The 23,549-nt window shown below is 40.2% G+C and overlaps 1 long non-coding RNA gene across 1 annotated transcript; it reads right to left on the reverse strand.

Moving 5' to 3' along the window:
• LOC308505955 lies at nt 1-23,477 on the reverse strand. Its single transcript, XR_013994645.1, has 3 exons — nt 23,088-23,477; nt 3,422-3,512; nt 1-1,166 (listed from the first exon to the last, which is right to left on the reverse strand). It is a non-coding gene; the product is annotated as an uncharacterized lncRNA (long non-coding RNA).
• Nucleotides 23,478-23,549: the final 72 nt, after the last annotated feature.

Here is a 23,549-nt window from a genome sequence, read left to right on the forward strand (position 1 = left end):
GGAAATTGGAAGCAGAGTTTAATCCATTTTCATATTTATATCAACATGCAGCTTTAAAAAGGATCCCTCTTTTTCTCCAGCAATCTTGTCAATTTCTTGTTTGGAAAGATAAAGGCAAACTGGACACACATTTTATTATTTTTTTAAGTTAGAAATACCTGAAGTTATAATTATTAAAGTGTGGGTTTGAGATCCGTTAATTTTCAAGTCAGAATCAATTCTTGCATTTCATTTGAACTCCTGGGAGAAGTAGGTAACAGGTAAATCAAAGTCATTGCTATTTCTGGCAGCTAGGTGGTTGGCTTTAACTTTGCTATGGGAGCTCAGCAAAAAGGTAAGGTTGGGAATATGGTGATCTCAGCCCCAAGATCTTACAGTTTAGGTGAATGTTGCATAGCCATTTCAAGTAATACAAAAGCACCCCCTTTCCAATAAAAGTAAGTTTCACAAACTAACAAGTGTTCACGTTCACCAATAAGTTACAGGACTGTTCATTGAGGGAGACCCGAAACCTGGGGAGAAAGAGTTAACATGGCAAAGGGTAGGGGTACTGTGATGTCCTCTCCACTCCACTTTTTTTTTTCTAATGTGGATGAATGTTTAAGTATGGTGCTGTCGTTGAAGGCATCTCTTTTAATAATGCAACACACGGCTTCCTGAGGGGACAGCAGTTGATTTGGAAATTGAATATGGTGCACTCTAAATTCTCCTCCCTGAGGAAGGCTGACTAACTGATAAGTGCCATGAGCTAACGTGGGGACTCATTCTGTCAAATCAACTTGCCAGGAGAGCTGCATGTGGAATCTTCTCCAGTCTCTGGGAGCTAATGTGAGCAGACATTTGTGACATTAGACAGTGCAGCTGGCCTGGCATGAAGGAAAAGTTCACCATTCACCGACAAGGTAGTCTTTAGATGACAAGCATAAAGAAATCAGTGCAAATTTGTTAATGTAACAACTTGGAAAAGTATGCTTTAAAAAAAAAAGCCATTCTGTGGGGAGAGAGGATCAGAAGAAAACGAAGGCTACAGTCATACTTGGAAGGTTTTTTTGGGCTTTCTGTACCTTTTGGGCTTTGCCTTTTCTCCTGGTCCTTCCTCCAGGCTGGGGTATCTTCAGTTAAGTGAGTGACTCCCAAACGTTGTAATGCCACAAGCCACCGCTCCACTAAAACAAAACAACAAAAAACAAAAAAAGTCAAGAAAGGAAAACCAATAAAGAGAGAAAAAAAAAGAAAATTCTGCACCTTTACCTTACTGGAGTAAATAACATCTTTTCCTGTTTCAGATGTATGATCACCTGACTGTTTCTAAATGAAAATTTTTATCTGTCTGATCTTAGTACATTAGTCCTGAAGGAAAAGTGAAGTGATTATTATCTGGGAAGAGATGTGGTGATAAGAGGATGTTACCTCTGTGTCTGATACAAAAATGTAAGTCAATGTCGATAATTGGATCAAGTATTTTAAGCATTAAACAGCACTACAGGGAAAAATGAAGTTATTAATATAATATCAGGTAGACAAATTTGTTGTGTGGAGTGTCTGATTCAGAGAGGTGGTTTTGCCAGGTTTCTTCCCCCTCAGTGGGGTCAATTTAATCAGAATGGCAATTTGGTATAGCATCCTTGTTCCATATTTAAATTAGAAAATAATACAACATATTTTTTAGTCTGATAGACTGAATCAGCTCCTCCATGACAGCTGTGAGAGCACAGGTTCTGGAGAGAGATATCTGAGTTTAGGACCTGGTTCTGCCACTTACTAGTTTGTGAACTTGGGAAAGTTGTTTAAGAAAAATGTTATCTCATAAGATTGCTCTAAAAACATCTGCCTCATAAGAGTACTATAACGTGAATTAATATGCATAAAGTTATGAGGTCAGTGTCTGGGATATAATAAGTGCTCCATGAATTTGGCCACAATTATTAGTTAAATGAACCTAAGTGGGATCCCATGGGTTGTTAACAAAATAGAAGGATTCTGTGGTCAAATAAGCTTAGGAATCAAGTTTAACATAATCAAACAATTATTTAACCATAGTATTTCAGAAGAATTTACCTTTTAACATTTTACTATATAAACCTTTTTCACAGCTGATGCTGTTTCTCAAGTGAAAGAACATTATTCCTCACCTGGAATTTAATTTCTGGTTCAGAAATTAAAGAAATTTTTCAATCATGGGACCCGAACCACTAGGATAGTAATTTAAAGCATGGTAATTGGTTACCACATCAACCTCACAGGTCTTGAAACAGTCCCTTTTTAGAACATTTGTAAACTGGGATTGGCAGGAGGCAGAATTGTGTATGACAAAATCACAGACACTGGAATTGGACAGACCTGGGTTTGAATCTGTCCAGCAAGCTATTTGATATCTCTTTACCTCAGTGTCTTCAACTATAAAAGGAGAGTGATATTTACATCCCAGGCTTGCTATATGAATTAAATCAGGTAACACCTGGATCTGTTAGCTAATATTGATGTATTTATCCCAAACAGAGGGGCTAATATTTATCAACAAATAATACATTAGTCTGTTCTCAATGACTCTACTCATTCAGAGCCCTTGGTACATGTAAGGAGGAAGCAAAAAAAGCAAAGGAAAAAAAAGCACTGGACTAGGAATAAGCATCTGTGGGTTTTAGAGCAGCCTTTGCGATGAAGTAGTTAGTTGATGGACATATTTGACATATTTACCAAAATCACCACATCTGTCCGTGCTCAGTTTTCTGTAAAAAGCAATAACAATAGCAGCACACCTTTCTTGCTTGTCTCAGGGTTATTGTGAGAATCAGAAATGCTCATATTCATATGATTTTCTTAAACTATGAAGGCCTATAGCTTTTTCAGAAATAATTTATTACATGGTTACTATCGCCCAGGCAGTGTACTAGGTCTTACCTGGAATACCTTATTTAACTCCTCACTATGAGGTGGGTATTATTAATACTATACCTACTTTAGAGATAAGGAGACTGAGGCTCCGGGAGGCTAAGGACAGTCAATTTCCCCCAACATCTCATAGCTAATAAGTGGTAGAGTCAAGAATCAACTGCAGATCTGTCTGACTCCAAAGCTCTTAGAACCACTGTATTTTAAAAAGCAATAACATCAAAACATATTTTAAGTTCTAAATTTGCCTTGGCCACATACAATTCATCTCTCTACCAGCTTCTACAAACACCTTTTGGATGTTGTCAAAATCCTTAACTTGGACAGCAGCCACCAGGTAAATGAATGAATGATGACGAAGCATTGGGTGGAAAATAGAATGATTCACACAGGATTCAGTTTCTTAATCAAATAATTTATGGACACTGGCTAATTGGACTAAGTTTCCCTTTGACCTCGGTATATTTCCCATGATTATTACGATGATGGGCATAGGTTTGAGGGCACCAGTGCAAGAAAGCCCAGTCACCTGTGTTCACTGATCTCTACCTCCCGATAGTTCCTGGATGGCATGTTGACATGCATGGTAAGTAGCTTCGTGGACTGAAGTAAAGCAAGTTCTGTCAGAGAAGGAAAATCCATATTAATGATATGCTATAAAACACGTTTTGTTAGTTATATATATTCCTTTACTTTCATTTCCCAAGAATAGCTCAGCTGTCAAAGCATTTCTAAGATTTCCATAGATTCTGCAAATATGGTGCAATCGAATTATTGCTCTGAGAGAAGCTACAATTAAAACACATTAATCATTGTAACAAAGGATCCTTATTGAGGCTGACAAAGATGGTGAAATTTGATGAATAATTAGTCTGGTTAATCTTTTAAAAGTGAATTAAACTGCTAACAAGTTAAATCACTGTGATTTTCAAAATAAGCCTCCCGGGTGAGCAGAGAATGGGAATATTATCATCATTATACAAAGATAGTTCTTCTTCTTTCTCATCTCTGGGTTGGCACTGGAGGCCCTGGGTTAGAATAGTGGGACCCTGAGGACCAGCTAGGGAGAATGAGGTTGGTATGAGGCATGTTCTTTGCTTTTTTCCCTAATGATCTCTCAGTATTTCTAAGATAGTCATATAGTGGGTGGAAAAGGAACTGTGCATGACCTTTAAATCTGACTCAGAACTAATATGGCACCTTCTTACCAGCCATTTTCAATGAACTCAAGTAGATCTATCATGCAGTTCCAATTTTGTTCCCACTGTAAGCCTACAAACCATGACAATGAAGTCACTCTTGTATAATTTCCCTTACTGCCCCTTTCTTCAGTCAGATGGCTTATCCTTCCAGACACCTCTACTCTTTGCATTTCAATTACTGTGGAAGATCTGGTAGACTCTGAAATAAACCAGATCTGGTAGACTCTGAAATAAACCAAATAAACCAGACTCTGAAATATGAACTGATAAACCAAGGGAAATGGACAGAAGGAAACAATAATCTTTTGGGTTAAAGTCTTGGCTTTGGCTGAGCCTCCACAACTTTTGGGAGTTTTAATGGATGCTGTAATGAATGGTCCAGAATTGCTTCAGGAAGGAAGGACTTATTCCCCTAGGGGCCAGGAGTGCCGATAGATTTGGCCCTCAGCTACTAGCCTTGAGTGAAGAAAACAATCTTCCCACACTTCCTACCTGGGGTAGCTGGCATCCAATTACTGGTCAATGTGGGGGTATAAAGACCGGCCCAAATTGAGACAACTGAAGGTTCATTCTGTTGCCAGAGTTCCCTGTGGGATGGTGTCACAGCCCAATTTTCCCCTTAGGGTCTTGACAAAAAAAGAAAACTGAGAAGAGAATTGGCAACACCCATAAAAATTAGTATGTCCTGGGATCAATCACTCTGTGACAATTTCCAAGCCACTTTAAACTCAGACCCCTATTTCTATCTTAGGCTGAAACCTAGAAAATCTTAACAAAAAAATAAAAGTATCAGTGAAAAGTTTTGGAAACAGGCTAAAATTGGGCTTCAGAGAAAAGTGAATTGAGGTCATTTGGCCCAGGATAAAGGTCTTCCAATGCAAAAGGTCTATTGTGAGGAAACTGTTCAACTCTTCTTTGACTTCCCATTGGAACAAATAAGATGGAAGCAGGAAGGACTTTAGCTAGGATCACTGAAATCTTTAAGAGCAATTATGTAAGACTACTATGTGTTTGTGAGTGTGTGTATGTATATTCTATTTTTTTATTTTCAGGACTGCCTTTTAAATATTATTTTGTTTTATAACTATGTAACATAGTCATATGGTTTCAAAGTCAAATCCACAAAGCAATGTACACTGGACAAATTCTACCTATCCCTGATCTTCTAATTCTATTCCCTCCTTTTCCCATGAGAAGCATTTTTGTGTTTTCACTTTGTTTTGGCCTGTTCCTTTTAAAAAAAATCTTTCTTTTTATTATCTATTTTTCTTCAGTCATTCATTGACATATTGAGTTTATTCTCTTTTGTGTTTTCTTAATGCAGTTTTTCTGAAATAAATGTCTCCTTTTATTTCTAATTATTTCCTGGGTCGATTACCTCATTTCCATATTTTTCAAATGTTTAGTTGTCTTTCATATCTTCTATCATTTTCTCAATTTATTTTAGTTTGTTTGAAATATTTGGATATATTTTTCATCTGTTTTGTGAGCATATCTTCTAACTGGTTTTAGTTTGGCGGTGAAAATATTTCCTTGATGCCCCAGCTTCAGTGGCCTTCATCTTCACTCCCCTCTGTGCACCTCCACCCATGACCATGCTTAGGAGCTGATCCTCTGGATTCCACCCCTCATCACTCCTCCAGGATCTTGCTCTTCCAATTGCTGTCTCTTCTCTTTTTCTGTGTTTTTAACCTCTCCCTCTCCACTGGACCTTTCTTCAGCCTATAAACATGTTTCTACTATCTATCCTAGCTTTAAAAATGAACACAAACTGCATCCCCATCTTATACTGCCCTTTAGCCACCTTCTTCTCAAATTCTTTTCTCAGCCAACCTTTTGCAAGATCTGTCTCTGTTCATTCATTTCCCATTGCCTTGCCAACCCATGCCATCTAGCCTGTGCCCACACACCTCCACTGAAACGCTCTTGCTAAGGTCCTCACTGACCTCCTTGTTGCTAAATCCAATGACTATTTTTCAGTTTTTATCTATGTGGTCTCTTTCAACTCTCAGAGACCACTGACCATTTCCTCTTTCTTGAAATGCTCTCCTTTCCTCATTTTCTTTCTCTTATTTCTCCTTCTTCAGCCAACCACATAAATGTTCTGTTCTGGGGGAGTCCATCCTTGGCCCTCATCTCTCCCCATTTTTCCTCCTCTACCTTGGTAATCTCATTTACTGCCTCGATTTCTGCTACCATTCAAATGATATTATATTTCCTATTTACTCAGATATTTACATAAGCTCCACCTTATTAAAAAGTAAACTTTAGATAGCTCATTAAAATATACATTGAAAATATTAACTGAGAAAATCTAGACGATGTAGGGGGAGCAACAAATAAGGTAGAACACAACATTTGGTTCTAAGAGTCCTTAATCTTCAAACTTTCTTTGACAGCAAACTTCTTTGTTAAAAATGAAATCTCATGTGATATTTCAACACTTAAAACCAATCCAGTTGGAACTATTCTGGTTGAAAGGGAAAGCAGAGCCCTGTTCTTCCGTGTCTTGTCCATCCCCATCTGCCCAGCAGTCTCAGAGATTCAGCAGAACAACTTTTGGAAGACACCAGCCAAACTTAGATTCAAGGGTCAATTCAGAAAATCAAGTCTTGAATGAAGGAAGTGCTTTAGATAATTCATAATTATTTCCCTAAGCTGAATTTTGGACCAATATTGACAAAGGATATAGGAAAAGAGTTATTCATCAATCCACTGAGCAAATCATACAACTATTTTGGAAGACAATTTGGCAACATCTATAAACACGAGGATTGGACTTGTATTTCTCTAACTTGCCAATAAATGTTTGTTGCGTGCATTAAATAATGAATCCCCTCCCATGACACCTAAGGAAACAGGGCAAATAAATAATTGGCCAAAGCTACACAGAAAGTCTTTTGGTAGAATTCCCAAAGGAGGAAGTTTCTAAATAGAAAGTTTTCTAGGAGGAATTCCCACAGCAAACTTGTGAGAATCAAAAGAACCAACTTTAACTTTACTTTCTCCCTATTCTTCCAGTCCCTGCCTCTCTCTACCATTTAATATCACAGAAGTGTCCCAGGAAAATTCAATGTAAACATAAGAAAGGTAAAAATCCACTAGAGATATCTAAAATCAAATTGAATATCAAGAGGATTTGGGAGCAAGGAGAAGACCCATTGTGGGAAATGTCCTCCACCCTAAAGTAGACCCGTGAGGAGTAAGTACTTCCTTCCTTAATCCCTGACACACCAAGTACAAAGTTCTCAGAATTAGGAGGAGTGAAGGGGCAATAAATGTGGGTCTCCAAAGGCTGAGGCAAACTCAAAGGGAAGAAAATAAGACTGACTCCTGGAGAGGGGATCAGAGAGCCTCCAGTTTCCTGAGGACCCACTACCAGCCCCGGTGAGCAGGTCCCAAGAGACCAGACATCCTGGATGGCAAATTTCTCGAGTTCCCTTGTCTTTATCACCTTGTGAGTGATAAACATTTATAAAGGACTCAAGTTCCCAAGAGCCACTGGGTCACTTGTGTTCAGGTATGACCCTCAATCTACAGGATGGCTCACAGAGGACTCTGAGCAGTGCCACAGCCTTGACCATCAGAGTGGCCCAGGATGGTAAAATGAGATATGAATATCCAGTGTTGATACAAATCCAGTGAATATCCAGTGTGGATAACTGAGACTGCTTCCCCAGCAGGGAAACACAGTATTCCACATACAGGATTGCCGTACTGATTAAAATGTATGTTTTGAGGCAGAAGAAGATTCCCTACGTTACAGTCGGACTGAGAACTTGCATATCGGGCTGAAGCCTAATACAAATTAAACGAATGAGTAACAAATCCTTCTGGAGAGGAGCTTATAATGGAAACACTGACGGGATATAATTATGATCTGGATTTTGATCACCACTTTCTACTGAAGACTCCTCCAGTATACTGTAGTTATGTAAAATACCTGTACTCTGTTGTCAAGTGGCGTTTTATAAAATTATTAGGGTAAAGTTAATTTTTAAGAGCCTTAAAAACCACTGTGATGATTAAATGAGGAAGCAAACACTGCATTCTCTTTGCAATAAAGGAATTCGAGAGGAGAGGGGACTGAAGTAACTGGTGGCAATCCACTCAGGTCCTGTCTGCTTTTCCTTCACTTCTAAGAAGCTGTCAGCCTTCATAGTGTATGTTGAAAGTTTAAAGAACTGGTACACAAGTGTAGCCTGATCGAATTTTCCTACATAATTAAACTCAACGAATACTTATGGATTGCCCTGTGGTACATACAACATAAGTCACAATTATTGCCCTCCGAATTTAGAATCTAGTGGAAGAGAGATAATCCAAATGCACAAAGTACCAATATGCAAAGCTATGCATTGTGGATACTATTGGACATGAAGGCTCCTTTTTAGTTGGAGGATCAGGAAAAGCCTATGAAAACAAAGGGCTTACAATATGGGTACAATATTTAGGAAAAGACAAAGGTGAGGAGTGTTTATGGAGTGCCACGCAGAGGGAACAGTGAGCATTATGGTGCAGAAGCCCAAGGTCTGACTGGGGCAAAGCACCAGACAAGAGCAGTGGAACCTTCCAGTGGGTGATCGTCATCAGTATGCAGTCAGCCTGGAGAGAAAGAGTGAAAAAAGAGCCCACGAATGCCAGGCTAAAGACTTAGAACAATAAGACTGCATTATCTATTGAAGTTTTGTTATCAGAAAGTAGTCCCGCCAGAGTTGTGTTAATGTCTCCAATAAGAGCAAAACTGACAATGCCACTCAGTGACAGAATTGTCTCTTTGTTAAAAACGGAGATGTGTTGCAGCTGCTTTTTCTAGATTCTAAATTCCTTTACCTATTTCTTTCCATCCCTTTCTTTCTCTCTTAAGCAGATAATACTATTCTACCCTGACTGCAGTGCTGACGTGTCATTTAGGCCCAAGCTCAAGCTGAGCCTGTAGGAGAAGTATGCAGGTGAGAATTAAGAAACTAGAAAAAACTCAAAAAACACTCCCCAAATTAGGCCAACTAGCCTCTGCAGTTTGTGTGTGTGAGGGGGAGGGGGGATGTCCTGTTCTATCTTGGGCCTCAGCAGGAGGCAAGCTGAGGGTCTCAGACTATGGATAATTGGGTGGTCTTAAGGTCCTCAATATCATGGACAACTGAGTTCCATACCTTGGTACTCAGGAAAAGTTGACTTTAGAAGGGCAAAAATGCCACTTTAAAATAGCCCTGTTTTCGTCTTCCAGGGTCCTCAATAATTGTAGGAAGAATAAGTTTTAATTTTCTGGAAGCTTTGAGTTTTCTGTGGGCATATGTGAGTATGTGTATCTGTACACCAACTCTCCTATGAGGCTCTCCTCTCCCTGGTTGGAGTCCAGAGAAAAGGAAGCTTGGTAGAAATATTACTCTTTAAAATTCACCGAAAGATTCCATTCCACTGGAATGATGTGACAGATTTCCTACATCAAGTCTAAGCTCCTCTGCATGGAGATGCTGCAAAGTGCCGTGGCGTCGCTGTCCATGGTGCTGACACACCACTGAGCTAAGTGGACACGGTTGTTTCTCAACTCTGAGACGCTGGTGAATTGAAGGTCCTTGTGAGTGCTTATGTCAGAATGTAATAGTTGTGTGTATTTTGTTTTCTAGTTGAAGAGTAACTTTAATTTCTACTACATTTCAGTACAAAATTATGATATATATATATCCCAATGTATGTAGAGAATTCACACACAATAGAGTTCTATCAAGTTTCAGTTAATTACAAAATTTCTTCTTCTGGAAGGCACATGACCTATCCATTCTGCCCCCATCTCTCTCTATTTATAGTTCTACCTGGCTTTGAAAGCACTCTACAATCTGATCATCATACCTGCATAGCCCTATCTCCTACTTTTAGCAGATACTGTTAGCAACAGCGAGTGCAATTGCCACTTCGCCCCTCACATGCCACTGTCATTCCCCTCTATTACTTAGCTCATTCTGGTTTCCACACTGTAATTCCCCTCACCTATGATTTTCCTTTCCGCACATAAAATCCTACCCAGATTTCAAGGGCCAGCTCCCACCCTGCCTTCTCCATGAAATGTTCCTTGATAATCCTCGTACCTTTAGTTCTTCCTCTTCTCCAGATTCCTTCAGAATTTATTATTTGGCAAATGTGGCATTTCATCTGGACCACAGTGCATTTGGAAAGGAATCTCCACTTTAATTCTGTGCCATCTGTTTTAGTATCAGACAATTCTCAATTTCAATTCGAGCTCCTCCATTCCCTGGCTTGGGTGAAGTACTTAACCTCACTTCTTCTCTAACCATAAAGAATAATGTTTACCCTACATATTATGAAATTACATACTTAGTATAATTTTTTTGGCACACTATAGGCTCTCGATACATAAGATTTATCTCTTCCTCTTCCCCACGGTAGCCTTCAGACCACCTAGCACAATGTGGAACACATGGTAAATGTGGCTTTACTGAAACACAAAATTCAGCTTGTCTACTCAACCTTGCTGTGTGATCTACCTCCAAAAAACTGGCCATCTTTGATCAAGCACATTTTGGGCACAGAATATCCACAAGGCCTGAGAAAACAAACATAGGAGAGAATATTTGAAGATGTTGAAATACTTGGCTCTTGAAATGGTTGCTGTGATAGGTAGTTTTATGTGTCAGCTTGACTGGGCTAAGGGATGCCCAGATAGCTGGTAAAACCTTATTTCCGGGTGTGACTGTGAGAGTGTTTCCTGAAGAGATTAGCATTTGAATCAGTAGACTGAACAAAGAAGATCAACCTCACTAATACAGGCACCGTTCAATCCACTGAGGGCCTGAACAGAAGAAAAAAAATGGTGGAGGAAGGGTGAATTTGCTCTCTACCTGAGCTTGGACATCCATCCTCTCCTGCCCTTGGACGTTGAGGAGCTCCTGGTTCTCAGGTCTTTGGATTCAGACCGGGACTAATGGTTACACCATTAACTTTCCGCCCCATTCTTGGGTCTTTGGACTTGGATTAGGGTCAGCTCCCACAGTTCTCAGGCTTTCTTTTCGGATTTGAACTGAATTATACCACCCATCTTCATGGTTCGCCAGCTTACACATAGCAATTTGTGGCTCCATAATCTTGGCCTCCGTAACCCCATGAACCAATTCCTATAATAATTCTCTCTTTCTCTCTCTCTCTCTCTCTACACACACACACACACACACACACACACACACACACACACACACAGAGGGTGCCAAAAAAATGTATACACATTTTAAGAAAGGAAAAAACCTACCATGTTTCTCCAAAAATAAGACCTAGCCAGACCATCAGCTCTAAAGTGTCTTTTGGAGCAAAAATTAATATAAGACCCAGTCTTATATTATACCTGGCATTATATTAATTATATTATATTATATTAAAATTATACACACACACACACACACACACACTCATTCTCTGAAGAACCCTGACTAATAAAGTCATGTTCTCAGTCAAGGTCTGATAAGTAAGTGCAAAAACTCTGAAGACATTCATGAGCATTGACAAAGAGTACATGTGAATGTGGACTGGAATCTGACTCCTGAACAACCTGTGCCCAAAACTCTTTAAAATTCTAAGAACAGTTTTGGAGGAAGTTTCTACTCTCTACAGCATGCCAAATTTTGACACTTTTCCCCCTAACATTTTTTAATTTTCTATTATCAGAAAGGGCAGAATTTCTTCTGAAAAAGAGAAGAAAAAGAAGATACACAGGATATCGGTTTTAAGTATTATTTTTGTTCCTGAAAAGACTTCTCATAGACATTAAAAGAAAGCTTTTTTTTCTTCAGAGATTTATTTTGATAGAATTATCTGAGCCTTGTCAGGGAGAACAAAATTTTGTGAGCCTACCATACCAGTAAAATGCCAAATTACATGCTGTAAGTTTTTTTGTTTTATTATCTCTGGGTCCAGTCAAAGAGAGAAAAGAGTTTAAATCCAGAACTATTAGCATTTGGAGACAAAAGAGAGCCTTAACTGCAGCCATTCCTCCAGGGATTGTTCCCCCAACCCCACAGGCTCCATCACTCAGGTTAGAAGATGCTATGCCCACGCTCTCCATAGCTGTAGTGCCCCACTTTACACACATACTTCTTTTCTGGAGATCCACCAAGGAGTTTACAAAGAGGATCAATTTCCTCACCTACCTCTTTCAAAACCATTAAGCCAGTTTTATAATAACTACCAGGACACACACACAAATCCTTAACATTTTACTGAGGGCATTATGTCCACACTGGTTTATGCTGGTGACAAAGAAGTAGGATAATGCAGTAGAAAGAGTTTAGACTTGAAAACCAGACACACCTGGATATGAATCCCGGCTCTACCACTGTTTGGCTTTGCTACTTTGGGCAAATTACCTAACCTCTATGAGCCTCAGTTTATTTGTAAAGAGAAGGTAATAATATCTATGTTGAGGGGTCATGGTTCAGATGAATAATTATATATGTAAAATGCCTACTGTATTGGCTTGCCTGCAATAGGAGCTCAATAAATGATATGCTGTTACGGTAAGTGAAACCTGGGAGTAAGACATCTGAGAGACAAACTTTAGGGATGGGAGACACACAGGAAGGCTACTGTGGGCGGAAAGAGCTACCAAGAGGGAGCAAATGGGTGAGACAGAAGAAATGAGCAGGGACCACATCATATAGGATCTCATGAAAACATGGTAAGGACTTTGGTTTTTTGTTCTGAGTGAGATGGAAAAGCCTCAAAGAGTTTTGACTAGGGGAATACAATGATTAATGTTTTAAAAATATGACTTTGGTTGCTGTGTGGAAAAAAGACTGTATTCGAGCAGTTAGGAGGCTAATTCCAATAGCCCAGGTGAGAGATGACAGTGGTGGGAGGTGATAGGAAGTGTTGGGGAGTGCAATACGTCTTGATGGTGGAGTTGACAGGGCTTGTTGATGGAGTGGATGCATTGTGTGAGAGAGAGGGAAGGAAAAAATAGGGTATTTAGGTTTTTGCTCTGAGGAATTCAGAGAATGGACTAGCCATGAATGAGAGGCTGTGAGAGAGAGAAGCAATTTGGGTCGGAGAGATTAATCATCCAAGTGGGAATTGGAGACTGAACCTCAGAGTAGAATGAGATAGGAATTTGGGTAAAATCATCATTAGAAAGATGGTATATAAAGCCTTAAGACTAGAGGAGTTTGCCAAAATAGATAGAGAAGAAACTCAAGGAGTGAAGCCCAGGGCACTGCAATGTTTAGAGGTTGGAAAAAGGAGCAAATACAGTCAATATAGACTTAGGAGGAACATTTACCTCTGGAATTGGCTACACAAAGGTATTGGTAAATGGACCAGTGGGGACAGAAGCTTGATTTGAATAAGTTCCAAGAATGAGCAAAAACGGATGACGTGGAAGGAAAAAGCAGTATATACAACTCTTCTCAGGAATTTTATTATAAAGGAAAAAAGGCAGGGGGGCGGTTATTGGAAGAAGTAGAGTCTAGCATTTTTGTTTTTTAAGATGGAATGCATGCTGATGGGAATCATTTAGCAGAGAGGGGAGCTTTATGGTACAGGAGAAAGAATTTCAGGAGTGAAGTCCTTGAGCAAGCAGCAGGAGATAGATCTGAACATAAGTGGGAGGTCTGGCCTTAGATACAATGGATTGTAGGAGGAAAGGAGAACAAGTTTATGGGTACAGACAAAGGATGCTGGTTGAATCACTGTCTTGCATATTCCAGAACAGGGCATGGAGAGTATTACTGGACAGTGTTCTATACTGGGGAGGTTGGCATTCTATTAGTATGAGATTTTGCAACCTAATATAGGGAAAGACAATTTTATTTTTCTCCTGGTTCCCTCCCATCAAACCTTCTTTAGTCTCTGGCTTTCTCACCAGACTCCAGCATGGACACTGCATGCTAATGAGACAACACTTAGTCCAATCCCAGGCCCTTGTTTCTGAATAATTAATGTGGCATTTTACCAGCACCTATGAACCTTGGTTTTTCTGATGATTAAATAAAAGGCCAAGGCTCTTAAAACCATTATCTAGCTCTTCGGTATGGTTTGGCTCCATGTCACATGAACACACTGGGAGTCTGGACCATCTGATGGAAGAACCTTTTTGGCCTGCCATCAAACCATAGCTCAGACAGCAGGGGGTTCAGTTTAGTCATTCCAAGAAGATGAAGGAAGATGGGATGTCCTGATGATTCTGACCCCTGACACCTGTTTCAAGCATCACCTGACCGTTCTGGCTTTCCTGAGTCTCTTCCAACCATGCAAGTGCCTTGTTTTTGTCACTTTCTGACAATTCTCACATCTCCCTCCTCTAGCCTTAGATTTCTCCTGAATGTGATCATCAGCTTAAGTTCCCCAGACTGCATGACCCAAACCCTAAACACAAAATAATGTCTCCTTCCTACTGAGAATTAAAAAAACAAAAACACAGGTTTCTCTCAGCTGAAATCTGAAAATGCCAGACAGAAGCCCTACCTTTTAAACAAGCTTTGAGACTTTCCCTTACCGCTGACTGAAAGAGGGACGAGAAAGAGGATCAGTAAGCAACCGGTTTTCGTGGCACTGCACAGCTTCCTGAATTCACAAGGGGCACCAGAGGCACTGACTTGGCAGAGATTGTTGTGGCAGAAGCAACTGGAAAATGTCCTGAGACTGAAACACAGACAGATTAGCATCACCCCAGCGGACACTAATGACTTGCACTTTGAAATGCCAGAGGCTCACACTGCCAGTTAAGACAAGGAAAAAACACATTTCTAGTCTCCAAAGACCTTAGATCTTTCCAAACACTGCAGGCAAATGCAGCCTTCAAGAATTTCTGCAGCTGGGCAGCCCCTTCGTGCTGCTAGGGGAATCATTGCCAGAGGTGCTGTGGGCCATGTCGTCAGTAAAGCTGAATAAAACAGTCGCTGAAAACCTCCCAGAGGTTAAGTTAGTAATGATTCAATTTATAATTCAATGCAATCAAGCCGACAGCGTTTCCAAACACCAAGCTTCTTTCAGCGGTACTAGGTAAACTACTCTGTATCCTCTGAACATTCACAAGCTCAACAAATGGGCTTCCGAACAAGTTTTATGATTTACCATCAACAGATAATTAGAATGTGTTTTCAATCACTGGCATCTGGATAAAATAGTTTTGTCCCAGTATGGACATTTCTAGGAAATAAATAAAAGTCAAAGAGGAAAGCTTGCTGGAATCTTTCTCCAAAGGAAACTCTTTCAAGAACTCCTCTCAGCTGCAGGAAGGGAATGTCCCCAAACCAATTTGATTAGCACAATAAACGTCGGCTTTGGAGTCGTGCAAGATCAACAAAAGGATATCTGATGTGACTGAAGGAAGGAACTATTTGGTCAAACGTCTAACACGGCAAAACGGTAGGAACTGATAAAATGTGGTGACAATCTCCTGAATTCAGTCCTAAATGAATCTAAAATTCACAAGTCAAGTCACTTTAGTACTTTCAAATCTGGTCAACAAATAACGGTACACTGCACCAGGTTCTACAAGCAAGGGGAGAAGTAAAACTGAACCTGAGTTCTCAATTTCTGATGCAGCTGAGAAGGCAAGACTAACAGAATGAAAGGGGATATTAAATGCCCAATTGGGGCGATACTGGTATATTTTTTAAAAAAATTTTGGGGGGATGTTGGGGAACAGTATGCTTTTCCAGGACCCATCAGCTCCAAGTCAAGTCATTGCACTGCTCACTGGCTCTTGTGGGAATTGAACGAACAGGAGACCTGGGTGTTATGAGCATCGTGGCACTGTGCTCTAACCAACTGAGCCAACCGGACCTCCTGTGATACTGATTTTAAGTTGAGTATAAAAGGTTCAGAAATGAGAGAAATCAGTGTTGGCCGGGGTGGAAGAGTTCCTGGGAGAGTAGCAAAAGACCCCAGATGAACCCAAATACGTCTTCGCCTGGCCTGCCTGCAATTGTCACCTTTGTTACCGTGCCTTTGCATTAAGGCTGTTATTTTAAAACAGCATAGGGTAGTGGTTAAATATAGTGGCCCTGGAACCAGCCTGCCTGGGTTTCAAACCTGGCTCAATCACTTGCTAGCTGTGTGATCCTGAACAACTTAGCTTTTCTGTGCTTCAGTTTCTTCATTTATAAAATGTAATTCATAATAGAATCCACCTTATAGAATAAGGTGACTATGGAATCCACATAATAGAATCACTTATGAAAGTGAAATGAGTTAATTTATGTAATCCACTCAATGAATTTGTAATTTTGTGTGCATCAGAATCACCTGGGGAGTTTATGTAAAATGTGTATGTCATGAGGTCTGCAGAAGTTGAAGAAACTAAGCCCCCTAGAGCAGTTAATTATATGTGGGGAGATGGTAGGAGTGTGTACTGTAGAATTAAATAAACCATTTTTCTCTGAAAGTGTTATTTCCAAGCCACTTGGTCAACAGGCCATTTTGCCTTTGCTCTAGGGTGTCTCTCCTCAACCACTTGCACTGTTTTAATGTGGAATATTTTTGGTGTGTTAGTTTCAATTTGGAGTATATCTGACTTTTAAAAATCCAGTTATCCTTGACTTGTTGCCTTTTGTTGAAACTTTGGAGTACAGCTTGGTATTTTAATCTTTTAGCACTTGCAGGGCATTATTTTTTTTTTAATGTAATTAAGTTATAATCAATAAAATGATTAAAAAAGAAATGAGAATACAGAAAATGAATCCAAACATCCAATTAGTAATAATAATAATAATAATCAACACTTATTCATGTTTAAAAGAAGTATGCTGTTAAAAGAACTAAACCTAAAACTCTGGAGAATGATTCTCCCAAACTCAACACCAGTTTCCCCGAAAATAAGACCTAGCCGGACAATCAGCTCTAACGCGTTTTGGATCAAAAATTAATATAAGACTGGGTATTATATGACATGATATATGATATAAGACCCAGTCTTATTTTACTGTAATTTATATTAATTTTGCTCCAAAAGATGCTGATTGTCTGGCTAGGTCTTACTTTCGGGGAAACACAGTATACACTAAGTCCTTTTCCCTAAAGCAACAGCAAAAACCTCTCAAACTAGCTTAAGCACAAAGGTGACTCATTGGCTCACATAACTGGGACATCCAACGGTAAATCCGGCTTCAAGCACAACTGGGTATAGAAACCCCAAGGAAGTGATCAGGCCTGTCTCCAGGCCTTGGCTCTGCTTCTCCATGTGACGTTCTCATCTTTCCCACTCCACGCACGTGTCTTCTGTGGGCAGGGAGAACGGGCAGCAGCAATTACTGATTCCCATTTTCACGGCTGATGATTCAAGGCTAAGACATCTGTCCTACTAGCTGTAGTTTGTGAATCCAATTGGAATTATTCCAATTGCCTTCGTTTGGGTATCTAAAACAACCTCTCTAGCCCAAAGGATGGGATTCTCTCATAGGCTACGCCTGGGTGACATGCTAATCCCCGTGTCCAGAAGTGTGTGGGGGGGTGATATTGGAAATCAGATGAAATATGTATGTAGGGAAAAACACTGTGGAACAACCAAAACCAAAACCAAAAAATGCCGACACAGTCTACTGCTTCAAACATGCAGTGATAAACATGTTTCTTCCCAAATGGAATGCAAAAAGTGCCCCAGTCTAACATGATTCCACTGTCCCACACTCAACTGAAAACATGCCACTCACTCTCCCGTGGGAGACAACCCAAAGACACACATGGTTTCTACTCTGCTCTGTGTATCTACCATATTTCTACGTGATTTGCATTCCTCCTCAAGGCCTGGAATGCAAGACGGGCAGCCAAGAACGCAAGCTGTATCAGTGTCTTCGCAACTTGATGCAGTGGTAAATCCATATATTCTTTCCTAAGCCCAAGGAAACTCCACCAGCCTCCCTCTCCAAATTAAACTGAAATTATCAGAAGGCAAGTTACACATAAAAGTGCTCGACTTTTGAAAGAGAAATTATTTCAACCCGTAGAGGGACACATGCTAAAACAGAAATTCCACATTATTTATTGCTCAGAGAAAATTAATTTTCTAGTTCCTTAAAAATAAAACCAAACAAAAAAAGATCAATTAACCATTAAATTTAAGAGTCTCATGTTACATTTTAGGAATTAACTATGTTAATAAGACTTCTTCAAGTTTATGTTCAGCTATTACACGGATTCTAAGTGTTTTCTGTCTTGAAGGGACTCCGTAGCACAGTACCTTGAAATGCCAATTATGTTTGACTACTATCCTTTATTGATTTATCCAGACACTATCTGCCCTGTGGGAAACACATAACCTTTCAGCCTTCACACATGGTAACACTGGGAAAATATCAGCAACAACCCCTTATTGCCCATGCTGGTTTCTTTCTTATAGTAAATGACCCTACATCTGTCTTCTTGGTTTGTGTACTTATGAATTATCGTGTGACAGAGTGTTGCTGAAGGGTGTAACAATGACAAATGGGACCTCCACTTATAATGAGAATCTTGAGGCTGTGTGCAAATAAAGGTCTAAGCAGCGTATGTTTTGAATTGGGAATTACACACATGAATAAATTTGGATATGAAAGATATGCTCACAGATAGAAGCCCTTGATTCATCAAATTGCCTTTAGAGAAAATACAATCATGGCTAAACATCAAATCTGTTGCTTAAAATACCTTAAGGCTTTTAAGCAAAATAGGCTTTTAAACTCAAGGCAATCATTTTACACTATTTTGAATGTATTTGTGTGAGAATTGGAGGAGACTCCAAAAAGGCCGACAATTATGAATGATCATTTCTATTTTCTGATTCTTTGTGATTCATCATAAATTGTTATGAGCCTCCCCCAAAGGTTAATTGACCAAAGTGAAACGAGATTAACATCCACTGTCTTGTAAATTTCATGGTGTTGTATACCATACTTTCAGCTCAGATTTTTGAAGATAAATATATTTTTTTTAAACTTTGGTCTTAAATGAAAATCTTTCCTAGATTGTAAGGCTACAATCTCAGACATTTCATATTTCATGTAAAATGATTTAGCAATAATAACAAGTTTGACTTTTGAGCAATTATTTGCCGGAGAAGTCAACCCACCAGCTTGTTTCCATGAACAGGTCTCCAGCTCTCAGAGGTACAGCCTAGTATGTTTGTCTGCCTGGTGGACACGATCGAGTACAGTATTTTTCAAACTCCAAGTCATGCTGTATTGAGTAGTAAAATCAAAATGCAACCAGCATTTAAGATCTTTGTCTTTATGAACATTTAAATATGCACACTAAGTAGAGGGAATAGTAAGATGAACTCCCATACACTCATTACCCTGATCCAATGATTATTGAAACATTGTCACATTTGCTTCTTATATCATTTTGCTCTTTTTTTAATTCTTTGGGGAAGTATCTTAAAATTCCAGACAGCGAGTTAATTTACTTCTACACATGCCAGCACGTATCTCTAAAAAATGTAAATATTTTCTTACACCACCACAAAGCCCATTATCACAACTAAAAAAGGTAACAGCAATTCTTGGTATTGTGCAATATATCTCAGGTGTCTACAAAACGTCTTCTTATAGCTGGTTTGTTTGAACGATCAAGCACCATTTGAAAAACAATGAAATAGAAGAAAATAGGTTAGTAAATATCCAAGTGCATCACAGGTAACACGGCTTTTTATTGTTTTATGAAATTTATTTTTGCATGTGTGTATTTGTGTCACTTATAAAATGTACTTTCTTACCATTGGTCACAGTCACAGAGGCAGGAAAGCCACTGGTTTCGTGATCCTCTCCAGCAGACTCTGCAGTTTTAGGAGGGATGAATGTACAGGAAGGAGAGCTCTCTCTGCTCTTGCTGTTCCCAGTGCCTGGAACCCTCCGCGCCACCATGTCCACCATTTAAAAATCTTCCCCAGCTTTCAAGGGCTGAAATGCTATTCCCACCATGGAACCTTCTTCTGTTCTCCAGCCCAGCTATCACTTGGTTTGCCTCTTGTTCGTTGCACTCATCACACTGCCTTATGTAATGATTATCTGTATACAATAGTATGTGTTTTATCCTCCCTTAATAAAATTAAGCTCATCAAGTGTAGTATTCATAACTTCTTTGCCCTGGGATGTAACCTGCCCTATGCTTTGCTTACCCAAGGCACTTAAGAACTGATTACACTGAGTTAGGAGTCTGAGACCCTAGTTATAGGTTATTAGGCAGTGAAGACGTGGGTGTCAAATATCAGACCCAAGGAAAGACTGGAGAAGAACCCAAATGCATGAGGTTTAGACGTGACTGTGAAAAGCAGCAACAATCATAGTAGCAGCTACATTATTTTTCAGAGCTTCCTATGCACCTGGTACTCTAAGTACTTTATGTATTTTAACAAACATTCCCCAAAAAGTCCTGGGAGGAAGGGATTGGTATCGCCAGTTTTACACATGAGGAAACCAAGCAGTTAAATACTTTTGCAAAATCTAGCTTCTAAGCTGTCCTTTCTAGCAAGATTCTGTTCAGAGGCTATACCATTCACTGGGACATGGACCCCTAATTTTCTTATCAACATGTGAATCCATTTCATAGTTCAGAATAAGCTAAGGAAGAAACCAAGGATGATCAACCTGGCCTTTTCTTCCTCTTTGTCACAGCTTCTGGAATCTGAAGAAATCTGAGAAGAACTTGGGAAGTCTGAACTGAAAAACAAGCAAACATCACTCCTTCTTTCTCTCTTACACAAACATATGAAACACAGGCACACACATGTGTGTGCACACACCTTGCATGTGTTAACAATGATTCATCCTTCCAATCTCAAGCTAAGGATCCTTTCCCTGGGGACTTTTTTGACTCCCAAATGAGGCATACTCTCTCGTGGAAACAAGTTTCTTTCCTTCAGAACCTCTGTTTCAGTATGTAATTCATTCAGAGTGATTATTTGATTACCTTCTGGAATGTAAGCTCCATAACTGTAAGGACCACTCTTGCTTTTGACCATCATATTTTTTTCTAGCACTTTACTTGCTAGGTGGCAGATCTTAGGTGTTCAATAAATAGTGAATTAATCAATCAATGCCTAGACGAATTTCAACAGTTGCTTCATACTTCAGGAGGAAACCCGGTACAGTAACAGAGAAAATGCTGGTTGGGGATTAAGGGTTTCAGCAACTAGAAGAGAAGATCCATTCATTCTCACTACTACCTCTATTAGTCCTGTTGCCTCTATACCAGATACCTGTCTTTCCTCTGTGACAATGACTGGACTGGCTGGATTCTTATCCAAGGTCAACCCCTTCACTTTTATACTGGATCCCATCGCCTCTCGCCTACTTTGTGTACTCTTTCCCTCTCTCATGCATTATCAATTTTTCACTCCCTACTTCAGCACTGATCAACAGAATTTCTATGATGATGGAAATGTTCCCTGTGCTGTCCAATATGGAAGCTACTAGCCACTTGCGGCTATCGAGTACTTGAAATGTGGTTAATCACTAAGGAATCGAAGTTTTAAATTTTTATTTAACTTAAATAGTTACATATAGATAATTTCCATCAGCATCAAACATGTTGTTATTTCTTCCATCTTAAAAAAGTCAACCCCCCTTGATTTCACCCTTGATTCTAGATACCACCCCCTTTCTCAGCTCCCTCCTCACAGTATATTCTACAAAAGGTTTGTTATGCTCCCTGTCTCCACTTCCCCTTCCCTCATGGACTGTTAAACTCACTTAAATCAATCTTTTGATTCAACATCACCATGGACCTGTGAGTTGCCAAATCCTATGGTCATTTTACCAGAATTAAAAGCAGCATTTTATGTGGTTACTTCCCTCCTCAGTTAATTGGAACTCCACCACTTTCTCTGTTCTCCTCCCCTCTCTGGCTATTCTTTCTCATTTCTAGGGCTGGATTTCCATCTTCACATCCTCTAAATATTGAAATGTCACCAAGCCTCTGTCCTTGGACCTCAGCTCTTGACTATCTTTTCTTGCAAGATGCTTGCATTCATTTCCATGGCTTCAAATAGTAGGTATAGGCCATAGATCCCCCAAGTGCATCTCCAACTCTGAACTCCAGATTGTATGTCGTACAGACAACCCCCTACTCAAACTTGACATGACGATGTCTATCAGGCACCTCAAGCTTAATATTCCAGAAGATCACGTTTGATTGCACCTTTTAAATCTGTTTTCCTTTAGTCTTCCTCCATTTTAATCAGCGCCATTTCCATTTTTCAAATTGCTCAGGCCAAAAATTTTGGAGTCATCCTTGACCTCAGCCAATCCATCAGTAAATCCTCTTGGTTCTACAATTTGAGTGTAAACCTGATCCTTTCTCGTTATCTCGCCTGCCATCCCCCTATTCCGAGACACTAACATCTCTAGTTTGGATTATTGCAAGCGCTTCCTCATTGGTCTCCCTACTTTTCTTTACCTTTATTTCCTTAGAACCACCTCTCCAAACAGCAGCCAGCCATTCTTTAAAATTGCAAATAGGTTCATCTAGCAACATACCAAACTTTCCAATGGCTTCCCATCTCGTGCTGAATAAAAACCAGCGTCCTTACAGCAAGCAGGATGTCCCAAGCTGCAAGATGCGGCCCCAGCTACCAGACCTCCATGCCCACCCTCTCTCCTCCCTGCCTTGCGCTTTCCTCACGTCCACTGTCCTTACTCCTCTTTGAAGCGGGGAAAAGAGAGATGAGCTAGATAATCTCAAAATACGCATTTATTCAGTAAATACGGAAGGAAACCTACTGGGAGCGTGGCACTGAGCACGTGCTTGGGCGACAAGAAGCAGTCACACACTCCCTGCCCTGAAGGAGCTCAATGTCCAGTGGGATAAACAACCAAACAAGGAAATCACCACGGAGGGCTTCCAGAGGAAACTTCCGCGTGTTCCCCTGGGCATGGGTAGGACACAGACAGGTAAAGGGGAAGTGCTTCCCACGTGTGCACAGGGAACCCTTCCAGACTGTAAACCCTGTGGAGGCCAGGGCCGCCGGTTTTATCCCCACATTTGGCTCCAGACTCGGAATCCGATCGTTCTTACCTCCGATGCTGGTGCACTTACTGAAGCAAGGGCAGCATGGAAGTTGGGGAAGATAAGTTCAGTTCCAGCTTTAAAACTACACGACCTTTGTTAAGATCCACCTATGTCGTAAAACGAGGTACTGCTTACAGACTTAGGGTTGGACCTATACGTATATCTTTACATTGTCCCCTGGCCCCAATAGTACAAATCACATTGTGTTTATCCTTGGAGGCTACTAGCCCAGTGCAAAGGTCCTCAACGTTTCTTCTCTTCCACGTTTCTGAGAGCTAGGGGACCTTCCCATCAGCCCGGCCACTTCGGCGCCGGGCAGGAACTGCTGAACGCCCGCAGCCAGCTAGCTCCGCACTCGCCAGGGGATCGCTCCGCACTCCGGGAACCTTCATAGTCGGCAATTCTCGAGAGTTCCCGAGGGTTTTTGCTGGTTGGCCCCCCGCAAGGCCCTGCGCTAACCTGGGAGGA

This window comes from Rhinolophus hipposideros (assembly GCF_964194185.1).
Source record: "Rhinolophus hipposideros genome assembly, chromosome: 12".
NCBI classification, from domain to species: Eukaryota; Metazoa; Chordata; class Mammalia; order Chiroptera; family Rhinolophidae; genus Rhinolophus; species Rhinolophus hipposideros.